This window comes from Amaranthus tricolor, chromosome 10 (assembly GCF_026212465.1).
Source record: "Amaranthus tricolor cultivar Red isolate AtriRed21 chromosome 10, ASM2621246v1, whole genome shotgun sequence".
In the NCBI taxonomy this organism is placed as follows: domain Eukaryota; kingdom Viridiplantae; phylum Streptophyta; class Magnoliopsida; order Caryophyllales; family Amaranthaceae; genus Amaranthus; species Amaranthus tricolor.
The window spans coordinates 27,834,651-27,851,755 of record NC_080056.1 but is presented as its reverse complement, the minus strand read 5'-3'; positions in this window follow the sequence as shown (position 1 = coordinate 27,851,755).

Below are 17,105 nucleotides of genomic sequence, written 5' to 3'. Positions count from 1 at the left end.
ACTACGCGACCTTGTACTCTGATTTTAATGTCTTTCCGGTGACTTTCAAGAGGGCTCTTGGACCATGGTGGCTAGACCCTTGTGCAAAGATTCCAAACCTACCCTCCACGTCAGCATACGGGTTCAGGTCGTGTCCGGATGGGCTTGCCAAGCTGGCCTGGTCAGTGGTCAGAAGCTGTTGCATATTCGAGCTTACTGACCATGTTGACTGTGTGACCTTTGCCTCACTTTTCCACATGCTTCCAATGATCACGCGTAGGACCCTTGGACCATGATGGCTAGGTCCTAGTGTGGAGATTCCAATTATGCCCTCCACGTCATCCCATGGGCTTAGGGTTCGTCTGTACAGGCCCGCCAAGGTGGCCTGGTCAGTGGGGTTGGTCATGAGCTGCTGATGGTCAGAATGCTTCTTATCTTGGGTTGCTGTTGGTTTCTTTGGGTTGTTTCTTGAGTCTTGGCCTTCCTTAATTAGTTCACCCTTTGTTGGCATGTCTTGGTTTGAACTTGAATCATCAAGACTCCATGTTGAAGGTCTTAGTACAGAACCATGTGCATTATCATCAAAATCAGAACCAACAACATTGCTTCGGTTGTTGTGTTTCTTGTTGTTGTTGATTGATTCCTTGCTAGCTTTTGGCTTATTGTTGTTTTCCTCACGTGAGCCTAGCTGATATGGCTCAATCCCCCCTTCTTGAAAAGGAATTGTCCTCAATTCCACGCTTGTGTGGTAGTGTAAAACATCATGGCTGCTGGCTGCATTCTCCACTGTGTGGTCCTGAGCAGCTGTGTGTTGAGCTGTGCCTATTGGCTTCCTTGTGTTCCATGCACCGTTGTCCTGCAAGAATAAATGAACGAAGGCAGTAGAAGTCATAGAATTTAAGCTATTTAAGCATGTACATGGAAAACACTTAAAGGTTAGACTAAGGCATCTACTATATGCAATTTCAGTGTGGGCTAAATTTGTAATCCAATCTTTGTTATTCTTCTCAACTAAGTTCTTTAAGATATGCACCAAGGTTATATTGGTCACTTTCCTTTTATCATCTATGTGAGGGTACCATGCAATACTGAATTTTTGTTTTGTGTGCAATATAATGCAGAAGTTACTCAAAAGGGTGCTAGGGAGATTAGAAACATTATAACTACTAACATTTTGAAGTATTCCATGTAGTTTAATGGTTTTATAGAAGGTTATCTTGGTTATGTGTCTAACACTATCATCCTTGGCATCACACTCCTTCTTTCCTAATAGATGCGTAGGTGTTTCCTTCCCTGTGTAAGGACTAGTGATGGTGTTGTGAGGGTGTGTACTCTTGCTGTCAAAGGGTTGTGTAATCTCACCTTCTATGAAGTAAAATCCATGCATCTCAACATTATCAACATATGTAGATGAAGCTTGCAAGGGCGGGTTGTTTATTTCAACATTATCAACATGTATAGTCTTAACAATGGGTGCATACTGCTGTGTTTCCCTAATTGTAGGGGAGTGCTGTGCAGCAGGTCCTTTACTGTCAGCAGGGGTATGTGTATTCAATTTGTAGCTACTGGTTTCTCGTGCTTTGTTGAAGGTGTGTGCAAGTGGTGCAGCCCTTCTTCTTGCTGACTTTTCTAATATCAATGCACTACTACAAGCCTCTTCATAGTGCAAGTTCTCCATCACCTCAATCGTCTCCCTTAGGTCTTCCTTCAGCCCTCCTAGGAGCCTTCCACCCTTCCTCGCTTCTGGTTCGTTTTTTTTTTTACTCAGGACAGTCAAGCTTTCCCCTTCTTGCATACACTTAGCTACTGTCCTAGGGTCTTGCTTCAAAGTACTCCACTTGGTGTAGGGTTGTTGTTTGTAATTAGTGGGAATGTACTTTCTCCTAAGGCGTTTCCTAAGTTTCTCCCATGAATGAATCTTAGGTCTATTCTCACGTTTTCTTTGCCTTTGAATTCCTTCAAGCCAAGTTGCAGCTAGCTTTGTTAATTTTACTTTTGCAACCTTGTACTGATGGGCTGGGTGGGTGTCTCTCAATTCAAAATAACGTTCTACCATTTTCTCCCATGCAATGTACACCTCCGGATCATGAGATGTGCCATCAAATTCATGTATATCAATTCTCATGGTTTTATCCTCTTTTGCATGTTCATGGTTAGGGTTAGGTTGTGGAGTTGATGGGTACTGTGGTGTGGTGTTCTTCAACTCATTAACAGTTAAACTCAAATGAGTGACCATATTTACTAATGCATCAAATTTTTCTTCTAAATTCATGATGATCTATATGAATGCAAACACACAAGGCTATGCAATATGCAAATATGCAATGATGAACTGAATGCAGCAAGCTGGTTCTGTGCACAACAAGCAACTGTTGTGATCTGGCTTCTGAATTTTTTTACACGAATTTTCTTTAAATGAAATAGCAGTAAGTATCTTGTAATTATGATGAATTGTTGACTTAAACCCAAATATGCAAAGGAAGAAATAGTGCAGCAATTGATGTATGTAAATGGAATGAAAAAAAAACGAATGCAGTAAGCTTGTTCTGTTTTGTAACAGAACTCAGATTGAACAATTGTGTCTGTGCACAATTTTGCTTTGAAATGAACAATAATAGTCACCTTGTACTTTAAATGAATTTTGCTAATTTTCAATTTGGTTATTTTACTATGTATTACAACAAAATATGCAAGAATTAGAAATGAAGGCACAATGGTTCTGTTTTACAACAGAAAATCAGATTTTAACAATTGTGTTCTGTGCAGCCTTCCTTGCAATGAATTAACAGCAATTACTTAGTTCTTTAGATGATTTGTTAAATGCAAATTCCTTAGTTATTATTGATTGCAACCAAATATGCAGGAGCTGGTATGAAAATTCAGTTATGAACATCAATATCACACAAATCAGAACAGCAATGTGATTTTTTGTGATGGTATGTAATGTGCAGTCACAGTTACAATCAAATTGTAAACAAGATGCAATGATAATGTAAATGCAAATTTATTTTAACTAATTCAGCATGAAATTTAGACAAATAATGCAAAAATGAAATCGCAAAATGCAATGTTATGCAAATCAGAATTGAAGAGGTGTTCTTCTGTGATTGTTTGCAGAACCCAATCCACAAATTCGATCAATTTGTAAACAAAAATGCAATGGTGATGCAAATGCAACTCTATGTTAACTAATTCAAATGAAACTTAAACGAATGTGCAAAGGAAAATCGCCAATTTCAGAAACTCCTTCAAGAACTAAGTTCTTTAGGGTTTCTGAACCAATTTCGTGAAATTCAGATGATGTATGCACAATTGATCAAACAAATGTGAGGAAAATGCAACGAATTATATGCAGGAACACTAATTCACAAAGCAATTAAACAAAAAGAAAGAAAACAACCGAAATTGAAGAGAATCGCCACTGAAATCGAACATGAACAAAAAAAATCGCCCTGGTTCTTGATTCCTCTGATGATACCAACTAGAATGTTAAGAACTCGTCTTCACCAATGACTAATGATGAAATTCAAGCCCTACACGTCCTTGCTCTGATACCAATTGATGTATGTGTGCGTGGTGAATGCAATGGAATGGATTGGACACGAAGATATATGGAGGATATTCCAAGACTGAACACAGTGCTTTGTCAAGGGTTGGACTGCCAAGCCCCTTTTCAACGCAACAATGACAAATTCCTTTGATTAATCAAGGGAATGATCAATGTTCTTGGATAGGTTGAAGTGCAATCTTGAAGACTGATCAAGAGGATGCACGTTCAATGGAGGGCAAGCTGGCCCAAGTAACCCAATTGCAAGCAATTGAAGAAAAATTCAAACACTTGAAGTTTTCTGAAATTTGGAATTTTATTCAACAATCAACGTCCATTACAATGCATGAATCACCTATTTATAAGCTATGAATGAGGAGTAGGCTAATTACATGAAGGCCTAACGGTTATTAACGGCTATATTTACACGTGGCTAATACACACGCCTAAGAACACTTAAAACAGAACAATGAAGACTATGCAGCAGCTGTTGACTACGCGACCTTGTACTCTGATTTTAATGTCTTTCCGGTGACTTTCAAGAGGGCTCTTGGACCATGGTGGCTAGACCCTTGTGCAAAGATTCCAAACCTACCCTCCACGTCAGCATACGGGTTCAGGTCGTGTCCGGATGGGCTTGCCAAGCTGGCCTGGTCAGTGGTCAGAAGCTGTTGCATATTCGAGCTTACTGACCATGTTGACTGTGTGACCTTTGCCTCACTTTTCCACATGCTTCCAATGATCACGCGTAGGACCCTTGGACCATGATGGCTAGGTCCTAGTGTGGAGATTCCAATTATGCCCTCCACGTCATCCCATGGGCTTAGGGTTCGTCTGTACAGGCCCGCCAAGGTGGCCTGGTCAGTGGGGTTGGTCATGAGCTGCTGATGGTCAGAATGCTTCTTATCTTGGGTTGCTGTTGGTTTCTTTGGGTTGTTTCTTGAGTCTTGGCCTTCCTTAATTAGTTCACCCTTTGTTGGCATGTCTTGGTTTGAACTTGAATCATCAAGACTCCATGTTGAAGGTCTTAGTACAGAACCATGTGCATTATCATCAAAATCAGAACCAACAACATTGCTTCGGTTGTTGTGTTTCTTGTTGTTGTTGATTGATTCCTTGCTAGCTTTTGGCTTATTGTTGTTTTCCTCACGTGAGCCTAGCTGATATGGCTCACATTATTCATTGATCCTTGTTCATTCTTCATCGTTCATTCTTCATTGATCATTGATCCTTTTTCATTGTTCATCGTTCGTTTTTCATTGATGATTGATCCTTGTTTATTCTTCATTGATCATTGATCCTTGTTCATTCTTCATCGTTGATTAATCATTGATCATTGATGCTTGTTCATTCTTCATCGTTCATTCATCATTGATCATTGATCCTTGTTCATTCTTCATCGTTTATTCTTCATTGATCATTGATCCTTGTTCATTCTTCATAGTTCATTGTTCATTGATCATTGATCCTTGTTCATTCTTCATCGTTCATTCATCATTGATCATTGATGCTTGTTCATTCTTCATAGTTCATTGTTCATTGATCATTGATCCTTGTTCATTCTTCATCGTTCATTCATCATTGATCATTGATCCTTATTCATTCTTCATCGTTCATTCTTCATTGATCATTGATCTTTGTTCATTCTTCATCGTTCGTTCTTCATTGATCATTGATCCTTGTTCATTCTTCATCGTTCATTCTTCATTGATCATTGATCCTTGTTCATTCTTCATCCTTCAATGTTCATTATTCATTGATCCTTTATCATTCTTCATCGTTCATTCTTCATTGATCATTGATCCTTTTTCATTGTTCATCGTTCGTTCTTCATTGATGATTGATCCTTGTTCGTTCTTCATCGTTCATTCTTCACTGATCATTGATCCTTGTTCATTCTTCATCGTTCATTCTTCACTGATCACCTTGTTCATTCTTCATCGTTTATTCTTCATTGATCATTGATCCTTTTTCATTGTTCATCGTTCGTTCTTCATTGATGATTGATCCTTCTTCATTCTTCATCGTTCATTCTTCACTGATCATTGATCCTTGTTCATTCTTCATCGTTCATTCTTCACTGATCATTTATCCTTGTTTATTCTTCATCGTTCATTCATCATTGATCATTGATCGTTATTTATTCTTCATCGTTCATTCTTCATTGATCAATTCTTCTTGTACATTCATCATCGTTCATTTTTCATTGATCATTGATCCTTATTCATTCTTCATCATTCATTCTTCATTGATCATTGATCCTTGTTCATTCTTCATCGTTCATTGTTCATTGATCATTGATCCTTGTTCATTCTTCATCGTTCATTCATCATGGATCATTGATCCTCGTTCATTCTTCATCGTTCATTCATCATTGATCATTGATCCTTGTTCATTCTTCATCGTTCATTCTTCACTGATCATTGATCCTTGTTCATTCTTCATCGTTCAATTTTCATTATTCATTGATCCTTGTTCATTCTTCATCGTTCATTCTTCATTGATCATTCATCCTTGTTCATTCTTCATCATTCATTCTTCATTGATCATTCATCCTTGTTCATTCTTCATCGCTCATTCTTCACTGATCATTCATCCTTGTTCATTCTTCATCGTTCATTGTTCATTGATCAAAGATCCTTGTTCATTCTTCATCGTTCATTCATCATTGATCATTGATCCTTATTCATTCTTCATCGTTCATTCATCATTGATCATTGATCCTTATTCATTCTTCATCGTTCGTTCTTCATTGATCATTGATCCTTGTTCATTCTTCATCGTTCATTCTTCACTGATCATTGATCCATGTTCATTCTTCATCGTTCATTCTTCACTGATCATTGATCCTTGTTCATTCTTCATCGTTCATTCATCATTGATCATTGATCCTTATTCATTCTTCATCGTTCATTCTTCATTGATCATTGATCCTTGTTCATTCTTCATTCTTCATTGATCATTGATCCTTATTCATTCTGCATCGTTCATTCTTCATTGATCATTGATCCTTATTCATTCTTCATCGTTCGTTCTTCATTGATCATTGATCCTTGTTCATTCTTCATCGTTTATTCTTCACTGATCATTGATCCTTGCTCATTCTTCATCGTTCATTCTTCACTGATCATTGATCCTTGTTCATTCTTCATCGTTCATTCATCATTGATCATTGATCCTTATTCATTCTTCATCGTTCATTCTTCATTGATCATTGATCCTTGTTCATTCTTCATCGTTCATTCATCATTGATCATTGATCCTTATTCATTCTTCAACGTTCATTCTTCATAGATCATGGATTCTTGTTCATTCTTTATCGTTCATTCTTCATTGATCATTGATCCTTATTCATTCTTCATCGTTTATTCTTCATTGATCATTGATCCTTGTTCATTATTCATCGTTCAATCTTCATTGATCATTGATCCTTGTTCATTCTTCATCATTCATTCTTCATTGATCATTCATCCTTGTTCATTCTTCATCGCTCATTCTTCACTGATCATTCATCCTTGTTCATTCTTCATCGTTCATTGTTCATTGATCAAAGATCCTTGTTCATTCTTCATCGTTCATTCATCATTGATCATTGATCCTTATTCATTCTTCATCGTTCATTCATCATTGATCATTGATCCTTATTCATTCTTCATCGTTCGTTCTTCATTGATCCATGATCCTTGTTCATTCTTCATCGTTCATTCTTCACTGATCATTGATCCTTGTTCATTCTTCATCGTTCATTCTTCACTGATCATTGATCCTTGTTCATTCTTCATCGTTCATTCATCATTGATCATTGATCCTTATTTATTCTTCATCGTTCATTCTTCATTGATCATTAATCCTTGTTCATTCTTCATCATTCAATCATCATTGATCATTGATCCTTATTCATTCTTCAACGTTCATTCTTCATAGAAAATTGATTCTTGTTCATTCTTTATCGTTCATTCTTCATTGATCATTGATCCTTATTCATTCTTCATCGTTCATTCTTCATTGATCATTGATCCTTATTCATTCTTCATCGTTCGTTCTTCATTGATCATTGATCCTTGTTCATTCTTCATCGTTCATTCTTCACTGATCATTGATCCTTGTTCATTCTTCATCGTTCATTCTTCACTGATCATTGATCCTTGTTCGTTCTTCATCGTTCATTCATCATTGATCATTGATCCTTATTCATTCTTCATCGTTCATTCTTCATTGATCATTGATCCTTGTTCATTCTTCATCGTTCATTCATCATTGATCATTGATCCTTATTCATTCTTCAACGTTCATTCTTCATAGATCATTGATTCTTGTTCATTCTTTATCGTTCATTCTTCATTGATCATTGATCCTTATTCATTCTTCATCGTCTATTCTTCATTGATCGTTGATCCTTGTTCATTCTTCATCGTTCATTCTTCATTGATCATTGATTCTTGTTCATTCTTCATAGTTCATTGTTCATTGATCATTGATCCTTGTTCATTCTTCATCGTTCATTCATCATTGATCATTGATCCTTGTTCATTCTTCATCGTTCGGTCTTCATTGATCATTGATCCTTGTTCATTCTTCATCGTTCATTCATCATTGATCATTGATCCTTATTCATTCTTCATCGTTCGTTCTTCATTGATCATTGATCCTTGTTCATTCTTCATCGTTCATTCTTCACTGATCATTGATCCATGTTCATTCTTCATCGTTCATTCTTCACTGATCATTGATCCTTGTTCATTCTTCATCGTTCATTCATCATTGATCATTGATCCTTATTCATTCTTCATCGTTCATTCTTCATTGATCATTGATCCTTGTTCATTCTTCATTCTTCATTGATCATTGATCCTTATTCATTCTGCATCGTTCATTCTTCATTGATCATTGATCCTTATTCATTCTTCATCGTTCGTTCTTCATTGATCATTGATCCTTGTTCATTCTTCATCGTTTATTCTTCACTGATCATTGATCCTTGCTCATTCTTCATCGTTCATTCTTCACTGATCATTGATCCTTGTTCATTCTTCATCGTTCATTCATCATTGATCATTGATCCTTATTCATTCTTCATCGTTGATTCTTCATTGATCATTGATCCTTGTTCATTCTTCATCGTTCATTCATCATTGATCATTGATCCTTATTCATTCTTCAACGTTCATTCTTCATAGATCATGGATTCTTGTTCATTCTTTATCGTTCATTCTTCATTGATCATTGATCCTTATTCATTCTTCATCGTTTATTCTTCATTGATCATTGATCCTTGTTCATTCTTCATCGTTCAATCTTCATTGATCATTGATCCTTGTTCATTCTTCATCATTCATTCTTCATTGATCATTCATCCTTGTTCATTCTTCATCCCTCATTCTTCACTGATCATTCATCCTTGTTCATTCTTCATCGTTCATTGTTCATTGATCAAAGATCCTTGTTCATTCTTCATCGTTCATTCATCATTGATCATTGATCCTTATTCATTCTTCATCGTTCATTCATCATTGATCATTGATCCTTATTCATTCTTCATCGTTCGTTCTTCATTGATCCATGATCCTTGTTCATTCTTCATCGTTCATTCTTCACTGATCATTGATCCTTGTTCATTCTTCATCGTTCATTCTTCACTGATCATTGATCCTTGTTCATTCTTCATCGTTCATTCATCATTGATCATTGATCCTTATTTATTCTTCATCGTTCATTCTTCATTGATCATTAATCCTTGTTCATTCTTCATCATTCAATCATCATTGATCATTGATCCTTATTCATTCTTCAACGTTCATTCTTCATAGAAAATTGATTCTTGTTCATTCTTTATCGTTCATTCTTCATTGATCATTGATCCTTATTCATTCTTCATCGTTCATTCTTCATTGATCATTGATCCTTATTCATTCTTCATCGTTCGTTCTTCATTGATCATTGATCCTTGTTCATTCTTCATCGTTCATTCTTCACTGATCATTGATCCTTGTTCATTCTTCATCGTTCATTCTTCACTGATCATTGATCCTTGTTCGTTCTTCATCGTTCATTCATCATTGATCATTGATCCTTATTCATTCTTCATCGTTCATTCTTCATTGATCATTGATCCTTGTTCATTCTTCATCGTTCATTCATCATTGATCATTGATCCTTATTCATTCTTCAACGTTCATTCTTCATAGATCATTGATTCTTGTTCATTCTTTATCGTTCATTCTTCATTGATCATTGATCCTTATTCATTCTTCATCGTCTATTCTTCATTGATCGTTGATCCTTGTTCATTCTTCATCGTTCATTCTTCATTGATCATTGATTCTTGTTCATTCTTCATAGTTCATTGTTCATTGATCATTGATCCTTGTTCATTCTTCATCGTTCATTCATCATTGATCATTGATCCTTGTTCATTCTTCATCGTTCGGTCTTCATTGATCATTGATCCTTGTTCATTCTTCATCGTTCATTCATCATTGATCATTGATCCTTATTCATTCTTCATCGTTCGTTCTTCATTGATCATTGATCCTTGTTCATTCTTCATCGTTCATTCTTCACTGATCATTGATCCATGTTCATTCTTCATCGTTCATTCTTCACTGATCATTGATCCTTGTTCATTCTTCATCGTTCATTCATCATTGATCATTGATCCTTATTCATTCTTCATCGTTCATTCTTCATTGATCATTGATCCTTGTTCATTCTTCATTCTTCATTGATCATTGATCCTTATTCATTCTGCATCGTTCATTCTTCATTGATCATTGATCCTTATTCATTCTTCATCGTTCGTTCTTCATTGATCATTGATCCTTGTTCATTCTTCATCGTTTATTCTTCACTGATCATTGATCCTTGCTCATTCTTCATCGTTCATTCTTCACTGATCATTGATCCTTGTTCATTCTTCATCGTTCATTCATCATTGATCATTGATCCTTATTCATTCTTCATCGTTGATTCTTCATTGATCATTGATCCTTGTTCATTCTTCATCGTTCATTCATCATTGATCATTGATCCTTATTCATTCTTCAACGTTCATTCTTCATAGATCATGGATTCTTGTTCATTCTTTATCGTTCATTCTTCATTGATCATTGATCCTTATTCATTCTTCATCGTTTATTCTTCATTGATCATTGATCCTTGTTCATTCTTCATCGTTCAATCTTCATTGATCATTGATCCTTGTTCATTCTTCATCATTCATTCTTCATTGATCATTCATCCTTGTTCATTCTTCATCGCTCATTCTTCACTGATCATTCATCCTTGTTCATTCTTCATCGTTCATTGTTCATTGATCAAAGATCCTTGTTCATTCTTCATCGTTCATTCATCATTGATCATTGATCCTTATTCATTCTTCATCGTTCATTCATCATTGATCATTGATCCTTATTCATTCTTCATCGTTCGTTCTTCATTGATCCATGATCCTTGTTCATTCTTCATCGTTCATTCTTCACTGATCATTGATCCTTGTTCATTCTTCATCGTTCATTCTTCACTGATCATTGATCCTTGTTCATTCTTCATCGTTCATTCATCATTGATCATTGATCCTTATTTATTCTTCATCGTTCATTCTTCATTGATCATTAATCCTTGTTCATTCTTCATCATTCAATCATCATTGATCATTGATCCTTATTCATTCTTCAACGTTCATTCTTCATAGAAAATTGATTCTTGTTCATTCTTTATCGTTCATTCTTCATTGATCATTGATCCTTATTCATTCTTCATCGTTCATTCTTCATTGATCATTGATCCTTATTCATTCTTCATCGTTCGTTCTTCATTGATCATTGATCCTTGTTCATTCTTCATCGTTCATTCTTCACTGATCATTGATCCTTGTTCATTCTTCATCGTTCATTCTTCACTGATCATTGATCCTTGTTCGTTCTTCATCGTTCATTCATCATTGATCATTGATCCTTATTCATTCTTCATCGTTCATTCTTCATTGATCATTGATCCTTGTTCATTCTTCATCGTTCATTCATCATTGATCATTGATCCTTATTCATTCTTCAACGTTCATTCTTCATAGATCATTGATTCTTGTTCATTCTTTATCGTTCATTCTTCATTGATCATTGATCCTTATTCATTCTTCATCGTCTATTCTTCATTGATCGTTGATCCTTGTTCATTCTTCATCGTTCATTCTTCATTGATCATTGATTCTTGTTCATTCTTCATAGTTCATTGTTCATTGATCATTGATCCTTGTTCATTCTTCATCGTTCATTCATCATTGATCATTGATCCTTGTTCATTCTTCATCGTTCGGTCTTCATTGATCATTGATCCTTGTTCATTCTTCATCGTTCATTCATCATTGATCATTGATCCTTATTCATTCTTCATCGTTCGTTCTTCATTGATCATTGATCCTTGTTCATTCTTCATCGTTCATTCTTCACTGATCATTGATCCATGTTCATTCTTCATCGTTCATTCTTCACTGATCATTGATCCTTGTTCATTCTTCATCGTTCATTCATCATTGATCATTGATCCTTATTCATTCTTCATCGTTCATTCTTCATTGATCATTGATCCTTGTTCATTCTTCATTCTTCATTGATCATTGATCCTTATTCATTCTGCATCGTTCATTCTTCATTGATCATTGATCCTTATTCATTCTTCATCGTTCGTTCTTCATTGATCATTGATCCTTGTTCATTCTTCATCGTTTATTCTTCACTGATCATTGATCCTTGCTCATTCTTCATCGTTCATTCTTCACTGATCATTGATCCTTGTTCATTCTTCATCGTTCATTCATCATTGATCATTGATCCTTATTCATTCTTCATCGTTGATTCTTCATTGATCATTGATCCTTGTTCATTCTTCATCGTTCATTCATCATTGATCATTGATCCTTATTCATTCTTCAACGTTCATTCTTCATAGATCATGGATTCTTGTTCATTCTTTATCGTTCATTCTTCATTGATCATTGATCCTTATTCATTCTTCATCGTTTATTCTTCATTGATCATTGATCCTTGTTCATTCTTCATCGTTCAATCTTCATTGATCATTGATCCTTGTTCATTCTTCATCATTCATTCTTCATTGATCATTCATCCTTGTTCATTCTTCATCCCTCATTCTTCACTGATCATTCATCCTTGTTCATTCTTCATCGTTCATTGTTCATTGATCAAAGATCCTTGTTCATTCTTCATCGTTCATTCATCATTGATCATTGATCCTTATTCATTCTTCATCGTTCATTCATCATTGATCATTGATCCTTATTCATTCTTCATCGTTCGTTCTTCATTGATCCATGATCCTTGTTCATTCTTCATCGTTCATTCTTCACTGATCATTGATCCTTGTTCATTCTTCATCGTTCATTCTTCACTGATCATTGATCCTTGTTCATTCTTCATCGTTCATTCATCATTGATCATTGATCCTTATTTATTCTTCATCGTTCATTCTTCATTGATCATTAATCCTTGTTCATTCTTCATCATTCAATCATCATTGATCATTGATCCTTATTCATTCTTCAACGTTCATTCTTCATAGAAAATTGATTCTTGTTCATTCTTTATCGTTCATTCTTCATTGATCATTGATCCTTATTCATTCTTCATCGTTCATTCTTCATTGATCATTGATCCTTATTCATTCTTCATCGTTCGTTCTTCATTGATCATTGATCCTTGTTCATTCTTCATCGTTCATTCTTCACTGATCATTGATCCTTGTTCATTCTTCATCGTTCATTCTTCACTGATCATTGATCCTTGTTCGTTCTTCATCGTTCATTCATCATTGATCATTGATCCTTATTCATTCTTCATCGTTCATTCTTCATTGATCATTGATCCTTGTTCATTCTTCATCGTTCATTCATCATTGATCATTGATCCTTATTCATTCTTCAACGTTCATTCTTCATAGATCATTGATTCTTGTTCATTCTTTATCGTTCATTCTTCATTGATCATTGATCCTTATTCATTCTTCATCGTCTATTCTTCATTGATCGTTGATCCTTGTTCATTCTTCATCGTTCATTCTTCATTGATCATTGATTCTTGTTCATTCTTCATAGTTCATTGTTCATTGATCATTGATCCTTGTTCATTCTTCATCGTTCATTCATCATTGATCATTGATCCTTGTTCATTCTTCATCGTTCGGTCTTCATTGATCATTGATCCTTGTTCATTCTTCATCGTTCATTCATCATTGATCATTGATCCTTATTCATTCTTCATCGTTCGTTCTTCATTGATCATTGATCCTTGTTCATTCTTCATCGTTCATTCTTCACTGATCATTGATCCATGTTCATTCTTCATCGTTCATTCTTCACTGATCATTGATCCTTGTTCATTCTTCATCGTTCATTCATCATTGATCATTGATCCTTATTCATTCTTCATCGTTCATTCTTCATTGATCATTGATCCTTGTTCATTCTTCATTCTTCATTGATCATTGATCCTTATTCATTCTGCATCGTTCATTCTTCATTGATCATTGATCCTTATTCATTCTTCATCGTTCGTTCTTCATTGATCATTGATCCTTGTTCATTCTTCATCGTTTATTCTTCACTGATCATTGATCCTTGCTCATTCTTCATCGTTCATTCTTCACTGATCATTGATCCTTGTTCATTCTTCATCGTTCATTCATCATTGATCATTGATCCTTATTCATTCTTCATCGTTGATTCTTCATTGATCATTGATCCTTGTTCATTCTTCATCGTTCATTCATCATTGATCATTGATCCTTATTCATTCTTCAACGTTCATTCTTCATAGATCATGGATTCTTGTTCATTCTTTATCGTTCATTCTTCATTGATCATTGATCCTTATTCATTCTTCATCGTTTATTCTTCATTGATCATTGATCCTTGTTCATTCTTCATCGTTCAATCTTCATTGATCATTGATCCTTGTTCATTCTTCATCATTCATTCTTCATTGATCATTCATCCTTGTTCATTCTTCATCGCTCATTCTTCACTGATCATTCATCCTTGTTCATTCTTCATCGTTCATTGTTCATTGATCAAAGATCCTTGTTCATTCTTCATCGTTCATTCATCATTGATCATTGATCCTTATTCATTCTTCATCGTTCATTCATCATTGATCATTGATCCTTATTCATTCTTCATCGTTCGTTCTTCATTGATCCATGATCCTTGTTCATTCTTCATCGTTCATTCTTCACTGATCATTGATCCTTGTTCATTCTTCATCGTTCATTCTTCACTGATCATTGATCCTTGTTCATTCTTCATCGTTCATTCATCATTGATCATTGATCCTTATTTATTCTTCATCGTTCATTCTTCATTGATCATTAATCCTTGTTCATTCTTCATCATTCAATCATCATTGATCATTGATCCTTATTCATTCTTCAACGTTCATTCTTCATAGAAAATTGATTCTTGTTCATTCTTTATCGTTCATTCTTCATTGATCATTGATCCTTATTCATTCTTCATCGTTCATTCTTCATTGATCATTGATCCTTATTCATTCTTCATCGTTCGTTCTTCATTGATCATTGATCCTTGTTCATTCTTCATCGTTCATTCTTCACTGATCATTGATCCTTGTTCATTCTTCATCGTTCATTCTTCACTGATCATTGATCCTTGTTCGTTCTTCATCGTTCATTCATCATTGATCATTGATCCTTATTCATTCTTCATCGTTCATTCTTCATTGATCATTGATCCTTGTTCATTCTTCATCGTTCATTCATCATTGATCATTGATCCTTATTCATTCTTCAACGTTCATTCTTCATAGATCATTGATTCTTGTTCATTCTTTATCGTTCATTCTTCATTGATCATTGATCCTTATTCATTCTTCATCGTCTATTCTTCATTGATCGTTGATCCTTGTTCATTCTTCATCGTTCATTCTTCATTGATCATTGATTCTTGTTCATTCTTCATAGTTCATTGTTCATTGATCATTGATCCTTGTTCATTCTTCATCGTTCATTCATCATTGATCATTGATCCTTGTTCATTCTTCATCGTTCGGTCTTCATTGATCATTGATCCTTGTTCATTCTTCATCGTTCATTCATCATTGATCATTGATCCTTATTCATTCTTCATCGTTCATTCTTCATTGATCATTGATCTTTGTTCATTCTTCATCGTTCGTTCTTCATTGATCATTGATCCTTGTTCATTCTTCATTGTTCATTCTTCATTGATCATTGATCCTTGTTCATTCTTCATCCTTCAACGTTCATTATTCATTGATCCTTTATCATTCTTCATCATTCATTCTTCATTGATCATTGATCCTTTTTCATTGTTCATCGTTCGTTCTTCATTGATGATTGATCCTTGTTCGTTCTTCATCGTTCATTCTTCACTGATCATTGATCCTTGTTCATTCTTCATCGTTTATTCTTCATTGATCATTGATCCTTTTTCATTGTTCATCGTTCGTTCTTCATTGATGATTGATCCTTCTTCATTCTTCATCGTTCATTCTTCACTGATCATTGATCCTTGTTCATTCTTCATCGTTCATTCTTCACTGATCATTTATCCTTGTTCATTCTTCATCGTTCATTCATCATTGATCATTGATCGTTATTTATTCTTCATCGTTCATTCTTCATTGATCAATTCTTCTTGTACATTCATCATCGTTCATTTTTCATTGATCATTGATCCTTTTTCATTCTTCATCGTTCATTGTTCATTGATCATTGATCCTTGTTCATTCTTCATCGTTCATTCATCATGGATCATTGATCCTCATTCATTCTTCATCGTTCATTCATCATTGATCATTGATCCTTGTTCATTCTTCATCGTTCATTCTTCACTGATCATTGATCCTTGTTCATTCTTCATCGTTCAATTTTCATTATTCATTGATCCTTGTTTATTCTTCATCGTTCATTCTTCATTGATCATTGATCCTTTTTCATTGTTCATCGTTCGTTCTTCATTGATGATTGAACCTTGTTCATTCTTCATCGCTCAATCATCATTGATCATTGTTCCTTATTCATTCTTCGTTGATCATTGATCCTTGTTCATTCTTCATCGTTCATTCTTCATTGATCATTGATGCTTGTTCATTCTTCATCGTTCATTCTTCATTGATCATTCATCCTTGTTCATTCTTCATCGTTCATTCTTCATTGATCATTGATCCTTGTTCATTCTTCATCGTTCATTCTTCACTGATCATTGATCCTTGTTCATTCTTCATCGTTCAATTTTCATTATTCATTGATCCTTGTTCATTCTTCATCGTTCGGTCTTCATTGATCATTGATCCTTGTTCATTCTTCATCGTTCATTGTTCATTGATCATTGATCCTTGTTCATTCTTCATCGTTCATTCATCATGGATCATTGATCCTCGTTCATTCTTCATCGTTCATTCATCATTGATCATTGATCCTTGTTCATTCTTCATCGTTCATTCTTCACTGATCATTGATCCTTGTTCATTCTTCATCGTTCAATTTTCATTATTCATTGATCCTTGTTCATTCTTCATCGTTCATTCTT